The sequence below is a fragment of the Pezoporus wallicus genome, unplaced genomic scaffold (genome assembly GCF_028554395.1).
Source record: "Pezoporus wallicus isolate ANWC-B61680 ecotype Strahan unplaced genomic scaffold, APGP_CSIRO_Pwel_v1 contig_7011, whole genome shotgun sequence".
NCBI classification, from domain to species: domain Eukaryota; kingdom Metazoa; phylum Chordata; class Aves; order Psittaciformes; family Psittacidae; genus Pezoporus; species Pezoporus wallicus.
In genome coordinates, this window is record NW_026638234.1 from 1,597,812 (window position 1) to 1,614,363 (window position 16,552).

At 40.8% G+C, this 16,552-nt stretch overlaps 1 long non-coding RNA gene across 3 annotated transcripts in view; it reads right to left on the reverse strand.

Moving 5' to 3' along the window:
- LOC130599561 (uncharacterized) overlaps positions 1–16,552 on the reverse strand; it is a 38,772-nt gene that overhangs the window by 17,501 nt on the left and 4,719 nt on the right. For 2 of the 3 annotated variants that reach the window (XR_008972260.1, XR_008972259.1), the window contains exon 3: positions 5,835–5,960. This is a non-coding gene — a long non-coding RNA (uncharacterized LOC130599561). Of the gene's footprint in view, positions 1–4,612; positions 4,741–5,834; positions 5,961–16,552 lie in introns of those variants that run through there. The other variant, XR_008972258.1, reaches the window with a different exon arrangement.

Genomic DNA, 16,552 nt, shown 5'->3' on the forward strand with positions numbered 1-16,552 from the left:
TTAGTATGTTTGAAAACCCAGCCCCTCTATCTCACGTAGCTGAAGTCAGCCAAAAGGGTCTGAAGCAGTTGGGAGGGAAGAAGAGATTGACCGTAATTACATAAACCTCAGCTCTTTCGGAAACTAAGTTACAGCTATTCAAGACCAGTGTCACTTCTGGCTCATACAGGTTTTGACTTAATGGGGGTTGGGGGGGTGGAGGTGGTGGAGTAAGGGGCCTTTACCCTCACCTTTTGTCTTCCTAGAAGAATCCTTTCTCTCCCTTGGCACATGACATTGACATGTATCTTTACGGGCTGCCTTGTTTGGCAAGAGTTTCTCTCACTCCGCACATACAAACTATATCACCTAATGGCATTATATTGCTCCCTACTATCAAATGGGAAATCTTCAGCTATCCATAAATCTTTGGTTACCACTTTTATTACACAAAACAGTGAGCAATTACTTAAATTTACCTTATGACTCATTGCAGATTAATTCATTGAGTAACCCCTCCTCACTCTTTATGAGATATAAATTCACTCACATACAGTGTTTCGTTTTATCTATGCCCATCTCCTACTTCACACATGCATTAATATTTATATATGTGAGAGAACCTGTGGCATTCATCTAGATACAACTTGTGAAATATCAAGCTGTTGTGAGATACTGTTGCTTGGCTCTGGAATTCACCATTTGCTGACAAGGATTATATCGCTTACTGCAAGACACAGGAGCAAGGCTGGTAAATAAATCCTAATGGTTTCTCACAGTATCACAGAAGGGTTGAGGTTGGAAGGTAGCCCTGGAGTACACCTAGTCCAACATACCTGCTCAAACAGGGCCACCTACAGCAGGTTGCCCAGGACCATGTCCAGACTTCTTTCGAATATCTCCAAGGGTGGAGATTCCACTACCTCTCTGGTCAACCTGTGCCAGTGCTTGGTCACCCTCACACATCACAATCCTGATGTTCAGATGGCACCTTCTGTGGTTCACTTTGCTCCCATTGCGTGGCTGTGTCCTCTTTGCACCATCCCTTCAGGTTTTTATGGACATTGATGAGATCCCCCTGGGCCTTCTCTTCTCCAGGTGGACAGTTCCAGCTCTCCCAGCCACTTCCTCATAGGAGAGATGCTCTGGTCCCTTCATCATCTCTGTGACCCTTCAATGGGATCTTTCCAACACTTCCATGTCTCTCTTATCCTGTGGAGCCCACAACTGGACACAGCACTCCAGGTGTGGCCTCACCAATGCAGAGTAGAAGGGAAGGATCACTTCCCTCCACCTGCTGGCAATGCTTTGCCTAATGCAGCCCAGGGTACCATTCATCCTCTTTGCTACAAGGGCACTTCATTGGCTTAAATTCAACTTGGTGTCCACCAAGACATTAAACAAGATTGGACCCGATATTGTCTCCTGATGTACACCACCAGTCATTGACCTCCAACTAGACTATGTACCACTATGTACGACTGATCACCACCCTTCAGCCAGTTTTCAATCCACCTCTGTCTTTGTCTACTCAGATAAGGGCTATGTGAAGCAAGCTGTCCCCTATTTTAGGCTGGCAAATGCGCTAAGACATGGCAAGGTAAGCAAGATACTGACACTAGCCTTCAGACCTCCAAGGGAAGGTAAGTGAGGAGACTCCTATATCCACTGGAAGAAGACAGGAACAAATAATCAGTGCTCTCACAGTTGGGTGGATGCTTCAGACTGTCCAAAGTTAGAAAAAAGCTGACCAATATGAGCTGGACAGAGATGAGAAGAAGCACAAAGATGCAGCAGAAAAACCATAGGGACCCACAAGTAAAAACTCCCTCAGAATACTGAGACAGGAAAAATAAATACCATTTTATGTTTTATTTGGCAGGGGAGAGGGAGGGTTAGTAATTCAGTGTATTTCCTGTGCTATCAAAGTGACAATTAGGCCCTTCCCTGGCAGTGTTCAAGACCAGGTTGGACAAGGCCTTGGGTGATATGATTTAGCGCGAGGTGTCCCTGCCCATGGCAGGGGGGTTGGAACTAGATGATCTTAAGGTCCTTTCCAACCCTAACTATTCAATGATTCTATGATTCTATGATTATAGAGTCTGACTAAAGTCAGGTATATCTAATACGTACTGCACCTAACACACGATCCTAAGAAACTACACTGCAACCATAGCACAGGTATATTTCTGCTCTGGAGGAGCACGTATGTGTGGTACCAGGTGTGGAAGGCAGTGACACAAACTCTATAAATGGGTGAAAAAGAGGGAGCCTCTGTGCTGAAAATGGGCAAGAGGACTTAAGCCAAGCTGTTAATGTTATCATGGAACATGGAGTGGAAACAAGGGGAAAGTATCTTACTCCCTTGACAATTTGTCAATTGAATGAGGATGATTTGTGAGATTTAAAATTGGACTTATCTTCAAAGTCCACTGAGGACCTAGCAAGAAACACAGCTTAGATTGTAGGCTTCCTCTCTGGTCAAAACCAACAGGGCCAAGGCACATCTCTGCTGTCATCAGACAAGTGAAGGCCAAGATAAAGGCACACACCACACCACTCTGCTAAACTTTGAGCTTCCACACCTCCAAATGAAGGGCATCACGAGGTCCCAATCTGATATCGCAATATTGACAGGAGGTGAACGTTCTCACAGCAACAGATGCCAAAGGGCAAAGTCTTCCTCCTTGAAGATAACATCACCCAAAACAGGCCTGCTTTTTTTAAAATAGAGTAAGAACCCACTGCATCTGGGTGGATCACATGGCTACTGCATGAGTCAGACCTTGAGATTTACTCAATTATCACTCAATTAAGACAAACCGTCAATGAAGTCAGTGGGAGTTTAATCTGAAAGGGGGAATGGGGAGTGGAACAAGGGAAACATTTACCTCCTGGCCATATAGCTGTTATTTCAGTCTTATCATGTGGCTAAAAAGTATTTCAGATGATCCATAAAGCTGAAACGTGCTCTTCTTAACAGCAGTCCATTTCTGTGAATGCAGAAGATTCTGCCAAATTCTGCACATGTTTTCATACATGTTTAATTTTACTCAGGAGTATCCCAAAACAACCACGATCAAGTTTAAGAGACATATGATGATCTGTGTGAATGTCAGCATTTTATATTTGGACCTATTTTGGCACTGCTTGTTTGGATCTAAAACATAGTTAAAAACTACGTCAGCTTTAGTCTTTATTTTTTTTAAGTAATCTTCTCTTGCAGTTGTAAAACAAGTATATCCTTTAAAAGGTCCAGTTTTGCTTGCACAACAGTGGAGGGCTTTAATTTGCTATGACAGGAAAAACTGACCTTAATGCTCCATTTGATCAAAAGTGATTGTATTATAAAGTAAGTTTTAAAGGTCAGGTGAACTAAGAAGCTTCAAACAATTGCATGGGCAGTTGGTATAATAAATAATCAATTTGCCATATGATTTCTCCTGTGCAGTTAAACTGATCAGACTGGCAGTATGCTTATAAGCTACACCTCTTCAATAACACTGTCCAAAACAAGCAAACCCTGCATGGTCTGGTTTGTACTTTTCTTGTTTAATCTGGAGCAATCTTGTTTAGAAATGAATTGATCAGTGCCCAGCAAGATTTTGTGATTAAAACCAAAACAAAACATGTTGGGTCAACTTTCCTCCTGATGTCATTTTACTCATTTCAATAAAACAACACCAGGAATGCCTGTGATCTGTGCTAAATACTTGCCAACTAACTCTGATCAATGTACTACTAAGATAATAAAAATAATAACAAAAAAGCAGAGAGTGAAACTCGCCTCTTTCCAGGTCCCAGTGAAAGCAAAGACCTGCCACTTGCTTGGAACAGCCAGCAGGAATAATAGGAATATGACTGCTAATTAAACCAACCAATTGTTTCCTCATTTTTGTAGTTATGATACAAACAGCCACTTTTATCTTTGGTCCCTTATTTTCATTTGAAAAGCAGTGTGGGCTGGATTGTACTGCCTCTTACCAATTTTACCGTGGTTAACAATGAAATTATCCTGCATTTACACTGGCAGAAATGTCAGAGAGCAGTAAATCCCTACCTGTAAAGATACACACTGACACTCATTCAACAGTGGATGTGTAAAAGCTAGTATAAGCATACACCAGTGTGTATGGCAGCTATGCTGCCAGCCTCCTCAGAACTGCTTTTCTGCTTCTCTGCCATCCCACCTAGTGTGAGGAAGAGTAAAGCAATGAGTGGGACATTGCAGACCACTCCTGAGATCAAACTCCCAGCTCTCCTGTGGACTTTGGGCAAGACCTTTATCTTAGTTCTCATCTTCTGTAAAACACCCCCTAAAAAGTGCTTTGAGAACTACAAAAGAAAGCCTTGATATAAGAAGAACTGCCTCAGGAAAGTATTAATCTGAACAATTTAAACAGCTACGTTCTCAAACAGCCATAGCTGCTTTCGAGGAACAAGAACCAGATACACTTGAGTCAGCTGTGATTCGCTGACCTTGGAGGAGGAACTAAAAGTGATTCTTCTCTATCTATTGGCATTTATGAAAGACATGCTGCCATATATAAGAAGGGGAGGGAATGAAAGAAAATTAAGCACTCATGTCATGATTTAAGATTGACTAGGCTAAAATTGGGTATTTTATTTCAATGTGAGTCAAAGCGGCTCACCCATTTTGAAAAACCAAAGGTCTGTTGCATTGTCTTTCAGGTAACAAGGGAACAGATGAGGTGCAAGGCATTTGCAGGGATTAGGGACCAGCTGGGAGGAGATGATGACCTGAGAAACAGTGGAAACCCATTAGCCCTAGTTAGCTATTACTTACAAAAAATTCCCTACACAGAGGTTGCTATTGGTATTGCAGCATGAAAGCGAGGAGAACAAAGAAATACATAAGAAAGAAAGATAGGGGGTGGGTTTTGAGGTGATGACACTTCAGTTGCTGTTTACTGAACCACCTCTCTGAATCCTTTGAATGATTTCTCACTGTTCTCTCTGTGTTTCACACAAAAAGTACACAGGCAGGAAAGTAACAGAGGTGAATTTTGAGGTATGTGTACGTATAGATAAATAAATGAATATACATATGTAAGTATAGGTATGTGTATATATGCTTGTATATATACCTGTATATGTGTGCATACACATACTTCTAAGTATATGTAGGTATCTGAAGTATCAATGGCATACATACTTATCTACACCAATCTCTTCTGAGTTAACAGAAAAGGGCATCAAATAACATCAAATTATGCCAAAATTCAAACTGTAAAAACAGGCACTGCAAAGTCTGCCACGTTGGTTCACACCAGCATTTTACACTTAAACTCAATTCTACCCAACCTCCATTTTCAAGGTTTCCCAGTTTTCACCCCTAGAAAATTTCCAGTGGAGCTGTAGATCCCTCTGTAGTGATTAGTTTCCCAGGCCAGTGGGTTCTCTTTCTTTAAACACCTTTCAATGACTGCATAAGAACAGTCACAGACCAACAAGAAGATCACAAACTGCAGGCTGACAGCTGCTGTGTGCATATATGGCTATTCAGTGGTAATTTTTAAAACTGTGTGTCACCCAGACTTCTGAGAAGACCCATACAGCCTTTTTTTCCATTCTTTCTTTCCATCCACTTCAGGTTGCCATTCTTCCATCTGTGAAATCTCACTACAACAAGATGATGCAGTGTTGTAACTGCTCTGGACATAGCGTGGGCACACGGATCAATCCTACAGACTACGAGCAGCGTGCGTAGCACAGCCCCAATATTCTGGGCCTGTCACACGTGCTTTGCACTGTTACTCTACACAGGCCCAGTGGCCACCTCTATGAGACCAGGGACATCTGCCCAGCAGCTGAAGTTCAAGGTGGATGCTTACCTTCTTCCTTTTGTGACAGTGCAAAGCTTCTGGGTGGAAGAAGGTACCTCTGGATGTGCGACAGTCATGCTCTCAGAAGAGATGTTTCACATGCAGAAACAGTGGCAGATTTTAACTGTTACGTTCCTGTTGAAAATAAACAGATTCTCTTAAAATCTTGTTTAAATCTTAAAAAAATCTGCCCTATATTTCCTTGTTTTGACCATTATGTTAGCAGACATTCTTTAGTCCTTTTTTCTCTGTAACATTTTACATTAAGTTAGCACTTGAACCATTCCAGTTTTTAACCACCATCACCATTTCAATACTTTCTACAATTCTGCAACTGTAGAATTTGTCCATACAAAGTCTTTGAAGGATGAAAGAAAAAGGATAAGGAAACTCAGAGAATATTTTCCCCCTCCAAAGAGTTAATTATAACTACAAATCTGAAATTTGCAAGCTTTCTTCTGTCCAGTCCAGCAAACACCAGCACCACAAAATATTTAACAAGATTTGGATTCTGAAAAGATTTATTTCTCGACTTAACTTTCAGCAAATTACTTACATTCTTAAATCCAGGGTTAGTTTTGTGTGGAAAGAGGTCTCAGAATGCCAGTACATATGGCCAGGGACATTTTAGCTGATTGAGAAATACATGCTTTTTTCTTTTTTTTTTTTTTTTCTGGAAACAGATATGTTCTATCTAGAACTTTCTGTTCCCAAATTAACCCCGTTTAAATTTAAATATTGGAAACAAATCTCCTAGAAATGCCATCTTTATCTTCCTTCTTTGCATCAGAAGTTATTCCAAACCTCTAGCCAGCAATTTTACATGTTCTGTATCAATTTTCCTTTGCTGGCACCTTTCAACAAGCCAGAAAAGCCCAGAAAAGGATAGCTGAGCTCAAGGGTATTTGCAGCATTTATTGCAATAGACACCCCCCCCTCAATGGGATCCCACAAGGGAATGTTTAATCTGGCCAGTAACAACATGCCAGTTAAACATCAGCTGGAAAGGGCACTTGACAATATCCTGTGGAGAAGCAGCAAAGCACTGACAGGGGCTTATGAGCAAATAGATTTTCTCAACTCTGTTTCCTGTGACTTGCTCATCAGAACTGTTTAGTGCGTTACACTACGTAACTCACTGATATTAATTTTTATTTTATGTTTGTACTATCAGAGTAGTTTGAAAGGCATTGTAAAGATAAATGAGATTCCTCTGAAGAAGTCACTTCACCAAATACAACCTGAAGCTATGGAAGATGATGAAAACACCTGGGAGAAAGAACTGAACGGCTATGTGACGATATGAATAGCTCTTGAAGAAGAACAGAAGTCCCTCTGACCTGCAGGTAGAATTTAACATGAATTTTAATAGACTGTCAGGGCTGCAAACTGGATCACAAAGGTCAGCAAGGAGAAGACAGTGTGACAAGAAGCCAGCAACAGATATTAGGCTGTGTCGCAACAGGGAGCCTGGGCAAGGAGACGGAAACTTCTGTCCTCCTAACACTGACAAAGTGAATAGAGTTACAAGAGAAGGACTGCTGTGTAAATTAAACCATGGGTTAATTCTTCAAGCCGTTCTCCAGTTTTAGAGCAATCCAGTTCCAATGGTTCTAACTAAATTAGCAGTGATATTCATGGATCATCTCAGCACCATGAGCCTCATGTGCCCATGAGATCAGAATCAAACTCTACCTTCTTCCAAACTAAAAAAGCAAAAAAAGAGAAACAACAACCCATTGGCATTAACATATATGAGAAGAATGTACAATTTTCTGGAGTAAGGAGCACAATGACATGCAGGCTAAAGTATAGGTTAGCATCACTTTCCTTGACACGCTGTCAACAATGGGTTCACGTTACACCTGAGCACAAATGTTACTGGGCAGAACAACAGCGTAATCTCAAAAGCTAGATCACATTACTCACACAGACTGAAACAACAGATTTATTGACAGAGAGTAAGCTGGCTGTGGTAGTGCTGCTATTACCCCTAATCAGTACGGTTACGTTCATGGATCAGAAGGATTTCTGTAACTGTTTTCAACAACTGAGTTTTTTCAGTGAATTCTTAGTTTGTAGCAACAGCATAGTTCGATACTGTGAGATGCCTGCAACATTAACATGATTTTAAGGAAGAAACAAAATGGTCCCAACATCTATAAACCAGTAATCAGCAGCCTCCTGTGTATTGGAAAAATATCTAGGAGGGTGTTACTGACACTGATCCAGGACAAGGGCAAAAAAATGCATGCTTAGATATTTCTGTAATGAATGTTCATCTTCCAAACCAGCTTTTAGGAGTCTTGTATTAAAAATGACTGAATAAAGGAAGGAGTTGGAACTATTTTTATTTTAATTTTCCCCTCATTTAGAAAAAGGAAAAACATCTTGAAATGTCTACATCTACAAAAATCCTTATTTCTTTTTCTTCTCTGCTTAGGAGAAGTATTTCTTCAAGCAAAAAATAAAACCAACAAACCAAAGAACCCATAATTTTTTGTTCATTTTTCAATTCACTGGAATTTGAAATATAAACATAAGTAAATGTTTAAATAAAAAGTAAATATAAATAAAACTAAACATTTTAAAAACATACACGTGAGACTGCCTCTAGAAATACAACTTTGCATACAAAGCCTTTGTGCGTATCTTTGTAAGCAAACCTGGGCTGGCTGCTCTGCAACATCAAATCAAAAGTGCAAGGCAAAGTGCTTATTTAAAATAAGCATCTAAAGAATATGATCACAGCACTGTTACAATTATAGCTCAAACAGTAGTCAGAGGAAGTGTAGTTTAAGGATCAAGAGCTTGAATTTTGCAGGAATTATGATGAGATGATTATGATGGTCCAAATAGGTTTAACAAGCCTTTGAGTGCATTTGAATTATTCTATCCTTTTATTACAAGATCAGATCTAAGAACACCTACTACATTCTTTAGCTCAGAACCGAGAGTAATGAGCTGAAGATTAAGCTGACTTTTTCGTTTTCACTAATTGGCTTGTGACTTCTGCATTATATTCTGCATGCATGCTTCCAGACCTTCACTGGGAGGTTTCTTGAAGGCATTTCTATCACACTTTCACTCTGATAGAAAGGTGTCTGAAAACATTATTCAGTGTGTGCCACCAGCTTTGAGTCAGTGAGGTAGGTATTCTATACACAAATAGCAGCTGACTGTTTAACTGAAAGCTTGTCCTAAAGCAGACATGCAGAGGCAAATGATCAGGCTAGTCTCCTTCTTTCATTTACCCATTCTCAGGGTTTGTCTCAAACTTTAATACTGTTGTTTAAAGTGTCAGAGAAAGTCAGGGAAACTGATACCCCCCACAAACACATCCCACATGCTATGTGATTGCACTTAATTCTTATTATGGGCTGGTTTTCATTTTTTTTTCACAACTGTATTCATTTTAAGACTTCTTCCAGGTGAAGTATGTGACATGTCACCTCTCTGACATACCATGTTTGTCCACATCTTATAGAAGAGCTTTTTTGCTTCTGAACATAACTACATGTTGTCACTTATCCACACATACTAGAAAAAGGAAAGGGAAACATGCAAATAATTTTTGGAGAAGACCAGCACTGGATTTAGTTTTTCTGGGTTTATCTGTGAAAAATTTGTCCTGTTACAGTTGTTTTTCAGATTACATTGACCCTGAGTCATTTGGAGAAAAACAAGACTTTGACACCTCTTGTAGCATGAAACAAACAAACATTATTTCTTGCAAATAACTAGGAAAAGGAGGGGAGGGGATATGAAGCTGTGAAGACAAATTTAAGGAAGTAGAAGAGAAATATTGCATTTTCTTTTCAAAAATAATTTCTGTTTCCCAGTAACTATAGTACAGTTTGTAGCAGCCTCCTCCCTTACTTTCTCACAGCAGATGCCTGCAAAACCAGATTAATGGATCCTTTCTTCAAGCCAGGTGGCAATGAGATGATGATACAATATTTCCAGCTCTCAGCACAACCTCCAACTTGTAAAATGCCGAGGCATGCCCATAAAACACAGAGAAAAGTAGGTGGACTACTCCTTAATAAGAAGAAGATATTAATGATACCAAAAACTGAGTGGTATTTACCATGAAACTCACAAAGAGAAAAAGTCCTTTGGCTATTTTCTTTTCCAATTTCATTAGAGATTAGCTTGTTTCTTTTTTTTTTTACTCCTCCCCAACAGAACAGTATTCTGCTTTCTGCACAGACTTAGACACTCGCATGTGTATTTGGCACCGGTTTGTGGTAAGGCGTAATTTATCTTTCAAATTTTGCTGTGGTGACTCTCAGCCCTCAGGAAGGGCTGAGACAGATCATCATTAAGACTCTGCAGAGGTCTTGCAGCAGGTATAAATGACATTTGCACTCATAGAGAAGTACCTTTTTCGTTTGAAGTCCATGTGTTGGCAGGAACAAGGCATGGTACCCTGGCTGTCCTAGATGTGCACTGGGTCTGGCATTCCTCTTTATTCTTCCACTCACAGACATTCTTCTGTCCTCCTGGAGTAATCCACGCCTCTTCTTGAATAACAAGGGGAAGTAATTCCTTGAGACATCAGTGAATGTGCACAGTTACAAGCCTTGTGTAATTTTTTGTTTGGTCTTCATTTACCAGAAGTGGAGCAGCTCTGTCCAAGTTCAAGTGATCAGTTCTGAGAGGCTTTATGAAGTGGCAGAAAGATTTGCAAACGTATGGTGAAATTCTGCAAATTTTTCATACACCTTAAATTTTACTGTCACTGCTGTCAGTATTTGTTGAAGCTTTTTATGGGAGAAAGAGCTTGCTGAAAACCTAGCAATAAAACTGGGCAATCATTCCAATTAAAGTCCTTCAGGTTAAAAAAAAAGAGGACAACTTATATCACTTTTTTTTTATGCAACAAAAATGGCCTCAAAAGCAGGACAGGCCGGTAGACTACACTTGTGCCTGAAGCACAGGTACAAGAGGGATGATATTTTCCTTGTCTGTAGCAGTAGTTTTCATTCCAAAGTCTGTACATACTTTGGACATGTACTACTCTCAGTGCAAATTCTGAACATCTTCTAGGATTAAATTGGCCTTATGTACAGAGATTGAGGAGCCTGATGGAGAAGCTGAGCCTTGGGCACAGACTTCACTTCAGTCTGCCACGATTTGGTGACAAATATGAAATGGAAGTTCTGTCACTGTCTTTGTTCTGCTGTTGGACAAATGCCATTGAACACCATAAGAACAGTTTCTGTATCAAACTGCAGTTGCTGTACTCCTCCAGGATTTGTAATGTGAAGACATACCCCTCTGCTGTAGAAAAGTCTGATTCTTCTGGTTCCATCATACATCCCAAGATGTGCCTACAGTAGGATGGGTTAAGCTAAAACTGAATTCCTGATCCCTTCAAAAATAATTGTCGTACAAACCACAGTCTTGCTGACTTCATCAGTGCTGCCATATCTGCAAGTGTAAACGAAGGGTAACGCAGCTGTTCATCTCACAAACCGTTGTGTATTTTGACAGTGTGGTTTTCCCCTCTTGCTTCCCCCTTTGCTTGGCTCAAACAATGAGTCTGTCCGCTGATGTGCAGAGTTAAAACACATTGTTCAGATCCAGAAACTATCTGCTGCCTTTTATCAGCTCTTTTGCACCCCTCCCTTCTAGCCACCTGCTGACAGTATCAGTAATGATATTTAAAAAAAATACAACAACAACATTTTAGGCGCACAGATTTCAGAACTATTCAAATCTTGCCCTGTGTAGAACCTTTGTAGGGGTCTCTTTTGCCCTCAGACAAGACAGCTCTTAGTTCTGGGTCCACACACCTAAGTGAGCTGCAGATTCCATCTTCTCCATAGCTCTGGGAACCAGGATCTCTGCTGTTTGCCTTCTGTAAAAACACCTCAGCATCTTATAGAATAGGATTGGTTTTCTCTTTTTGTGTGTGTGCGCATGCAACAGCTCGTTATGCAATCATTTCGGGGAGGGGGCTTGGCAGGCAGACTCCACTGAAATCACACTCATCAGTCTCAAAAAACACTACTGGCATTTATTGGATATGTCTCATCCAACAGTGCTGTGGTATGGATGAGCCTCAGAATTATGGCAGAATGTCGAGTAAATGTCCCTCTTTCTGTGTACACAAACACACAGTTCTCATACCAGGAGTTGTTTATGCCAGTCAAAGAAAAAAGTGGGTAGGAGTGGTGTGGGTTACATGTATTATTCTGTCTGTCACATCACCTTCACTGCCTCGTTATTTATTTATTTATGCTAAAGCCAACCTGTATCCCATCTCAGGCATGGCAGGTGTTTATATCTTGGGAATCATGCCCACATCTTATATACCTGGAGCTCAGCTCAGCCTGGGGCTGGTTGCGATTCCCATTACAGTCGCCAGGAGCTGCACGTGTCCACCTGGGAGGCAGCATCCCTCAACCTCCTCGGTGCAGCATCTGCTGGCGAGCAGAAAATGAATATTTTATAGCAGAGAAAAATAACTGGCAGCCGCCCTGCCACACCATAGTAGCCAGCACGGTGCGTGATGTATAGCATGCTGCCTAGCAATGTTGCTAAGCAACGCAGCACCATCCAAGAAAATCCTGCATTAGCTTGTAGTGGCTGGTGGGGTGGGTTAGACGTGACACTTTGCACACAGAGCGATGTAGAGAGAGGTGTGCTTTGCTTAAGACTATTATGGGCATCTCCGATCACTGATACGTCTCCCCTATTATTCTCCCTGCTCTGATGAACTGCATCACAATGCACCGTGCGCCGCAGTAATTTTCTGCTGAAAAAATACCTCCCCCCCAACCCCCACGCTTCCTGTTTCTTAATGCTCTTCAAACCTGATTTAGAGAGTAGCGAGTAGTGGAATTTTACAGCTACATCCCATGATGCTCTCGCTCTCAATCCCATGGCCTGGCTCATACCTCAAACTAACCGTAAAGTCAGATCACAATGATGTGACTCACTATTATAACTAAAGATAGATCTTGTCAAAAGCAGTCATGAGCCCTGGATGCTAGAGATTGTTTATTCAGCGTTGTGTTTTGGGGTGGGTTCTTTTTTCTCCCTCTCCTGACACCCTAATTTTTCACATTCAGAGGTCTATCTATCCCATGTTAGTGAGTATTTGGGTTAGCAGGCAGGTATGAGCATATGCTTTTGGTGATCTGGAGGAAACATTAGACTGCACAGCAGCCGACCTGTGTGAGTTCAGTCTCACACAGGTCCCAGGTCAGAGCTTCACAGTAGCACAGTCTGGGGACTCCCAAACACCATGTGGGCATGGGGCAGGAGAGCCACAGGAAGGAGGTAGAAATATTTTTAAGAGGGGTTTCTTCTAAGCCTAAAAATATTTTTTTTTCTTTTTTTTTTTTTAATGTTTACATGCCAGGTGTTTCCAAGTGTGAGCATTCCTCTGGAGCATTTAATAATGCATATTCCACACAGAATAAAGCAGCACTGGTGCAGGAGACAAAAAGAAGCACCCTAGAAGCATCAACTGAGGCAAGAGGGGCTCTCTCTCCAAGATCAGAAGCTCTTGCTAAGGCCACAGAATGGCTCAGCTTCGGACAGGAGCAGGTAAGTGGCAGAACAGACACAACCTGCTCTGTTGTTAGCCACCCCGACCTCCCTCTGTGGCATTGACAATGACCATGCAACAGCAAATTACAGGCTCTGGTGAAGCTCCATGTGAATAACATCTCTACATGGCAAAACCACATGGGAACTGGGAGATACTGTCTTGGAGGAAAGCAGCATCTGCCGGTGCAAAGCAATCTGAATTCCCCCCTCAGCCTCAGCCACCCAAGCACAGGGAAAGGAGGACTGAATTTTATTACTCTATAAACATAGATATGGAAACTGGCAGGTGAGAGAGCTGGAGATAGTTCTTTGGACATACTGGATCCATTTCAGCTCTGTATAATTCCACTAGTGTCAAAAGCATTACATCAGGGACAAAACCAACTCATTATTTTTAACCTGGCTATTTCCTTTTGTGCCCTTCATTCAGGAAACCCATATGCAAGTGCATGATTTTAGTCATGTGAATATTCTCACTGGAGGCAGTGTGACTGCTCATGTACTTAGAGTTAAATGCATGCATATATACACACAGGACTGGGGCCTAAAACAGCACTGGACGGAAAAAAGAAAGAAAAGTAGTGTACGAATAGAACCATAGAATGGTTTGGGTTGGAATAGGTTCAGGAATACCTGAACAACAGCGTACCACGAGGGTCTGTGAAGAGTGTCTCTCCACTTGGGTAACAGTAATATTTCTGGCTATGTTTCCTCATTTAAGCTTGACAGTTTCTCTGAGACCAGCAGGATTTTTAGGAAAGCATTTTAAGGTATAACTGCTGTAAAGGGAGAGGGTGAGGGTGGTGAGGAGAACAAAATATCAAAAATGCTCCTAAATATTAAACAAAAAACCAAAAACAAAACCAGAAAAAAAAAAACAACCCAAAGAAGCCAGTTATGCAAATGTCCTTTGGGACTGCAATCTATGTCTGTGACTTTCGTAACCTTGTCCTAATTTTCTCTCCTGCACTTGCAGGGAACACCCTAGGGGTCTTTATAGGAAGCCTCAACATACATGATTTTCTGCACTGCTTCTGACTTCACATTGCTGCTGTTCCTCAAAAAACATGACTTCCAAACACTAAGAATTATGATCTCTAACCAGTGTCTTATGTCAGCAATGCTCTACAGAAACCTTCTGAACAGCAACTCTTCTATATTTATATCTTGCAGCAATGTAGAACACAGGAAAACATCAACCAAAGAAATTTGATGAATTCAGTGTTACACCCAGACTATTTTAAAAATCCCTGTTTGCAATAGCACTGCTTTCACAACTTTACAAAAACCTTTTTCAACGTCTGACTGCAAAATTAAATGTAACGCCAAATCTCGTCCTATCAGATTGAAGCCTTCAGCATGTGATTTGAACAAGGGTGACTCTCACAGATACCACACCACATGATAAGTGATTCAATGAAGCTCCTGAAATCAGCAAAGTTACTCTGGTTTGCAGCAGAGTAAATGAGACCAGGTTTGCCATAATAAATGAATTCATAAAGAAGATGCCCACATAGATTGTGAAACAGGCTAACAAGTGTCAGAAGACTTGCTGAATTAATTTGTCATTACTATGGGGTAAGAACTACTAGAAATAGCTATGTCTATGACTTCTAGAATAATCTTCAATTTCTCATGCTCATCCAAATGAGGGAAAACATCTTTATTTTTTCAAGTCCTATGGCCACCAAACTTCCTCTTACTTGCATGTGGGACTGTTCAAATTCACTAAGAAAGCAACCAGCTTAGTTCTGTACCAACTTTCTGTTTCAGCTTTATGTATTTGCCATTCAAACAAGATGATAGGCAAATCCATGAAATTCATTTCACAGAACATTGAGCAAATGGAATGTGGAATAATGTTCTTTAGTTTCTGACATATGATCAAATGCAAGTTTGCTAGAAGGAAAGAGGAGACGTGCAACAGCCTTGAAATGGATAAAAACCTTGCCACAATAACCATAGGTAATACATGCAGAAAGTTATAATATTAGTATTGGCTTCCCTCTTGTGGTAATGAGTAAGCTGTAGCCCTAACATGCAACCAGAATCTGCTGAGGCATCTATCTAACACAAAATGCTGCAATACGCTCACTGGGCAAGATGCTTGCATCGATGCAAAAGACAGGTTAATTTCAGTTCGAAGCAGACACAAAGATCTACATGTGGGGAGTGGATGGCGGGCTGGGGTCTCAGCTTTGCAGAAATACCTCTGACCTCTGAGTATTTTGGAGATCTACTGTGCTACGAACTGGGCAGATACTGGCCCAAGTTTAAACTGAAGTAAGAGAGGTCTTCCACTTGAAAGGCCACTTTCAGTCCTAAATGAAAAGGTGGTTCATGTTCCAAATCTGCTCAGCCAATAATCTCTGCTGATTCTGCCATGTCAGTGGACATTTCTGTGACAGACCTCAAGAACATGGATCAGCACCTCTAATTCACTATGTATGTTAACATTCTGACTCCAGATGTGAGTCTATGTTAACACCTCATTTTCCACAGCAGTGCTGGAGCAGGCACTATGAATCTCCTCTTTGTTATTTTCTCCATAGCCACTCGCACATTACCACAGTCTGACTGACATTTGTGAATTTACAGTAATTTTTTTAATGACAGCATGTGCGAGAAGATATCATTGCTATTAACAAAGTGTGCTGCAACAACACAATTTAAAACTGTTTACAAAAGGATGTTGGTCTCATTCTTGCTTTTTTTACAGATGGGAGAACTGAGGTGCAGAATAATTAGAAGCCAATCAGCAGGCCCAAAGCAGAGCTGAAAATAGAACCCAAATCTCCCTAGTCGCAGAGCAGTGTTCTAACTGCTCCTCTGCCATTGTGTAAAATGATAAAGCTCAGCTATTAGTACTATCTACACCAAAGCATGTCTATTATTCACATATTTTCCCAAACCAGTTCTTTTTACCCTTGATATTTCACGGACAACCTCTAAAACAGTCAAATGTCCAAGTGAGCCCACATCACTTTTTCTAGCATAAAGCCTTGCAGATCAGTGCTTATTTCACCAACCTACAAAAATCATGTCATAGCTTACCCTTAAATTATTTTTTCAAGCTTTCTAGGTTATCTAGAGTGTAGGGTTTTTTTGTAAGTCTACACTTAAAAAGTGTAGATATTTTGCCAAGGAAACTACAAACACCT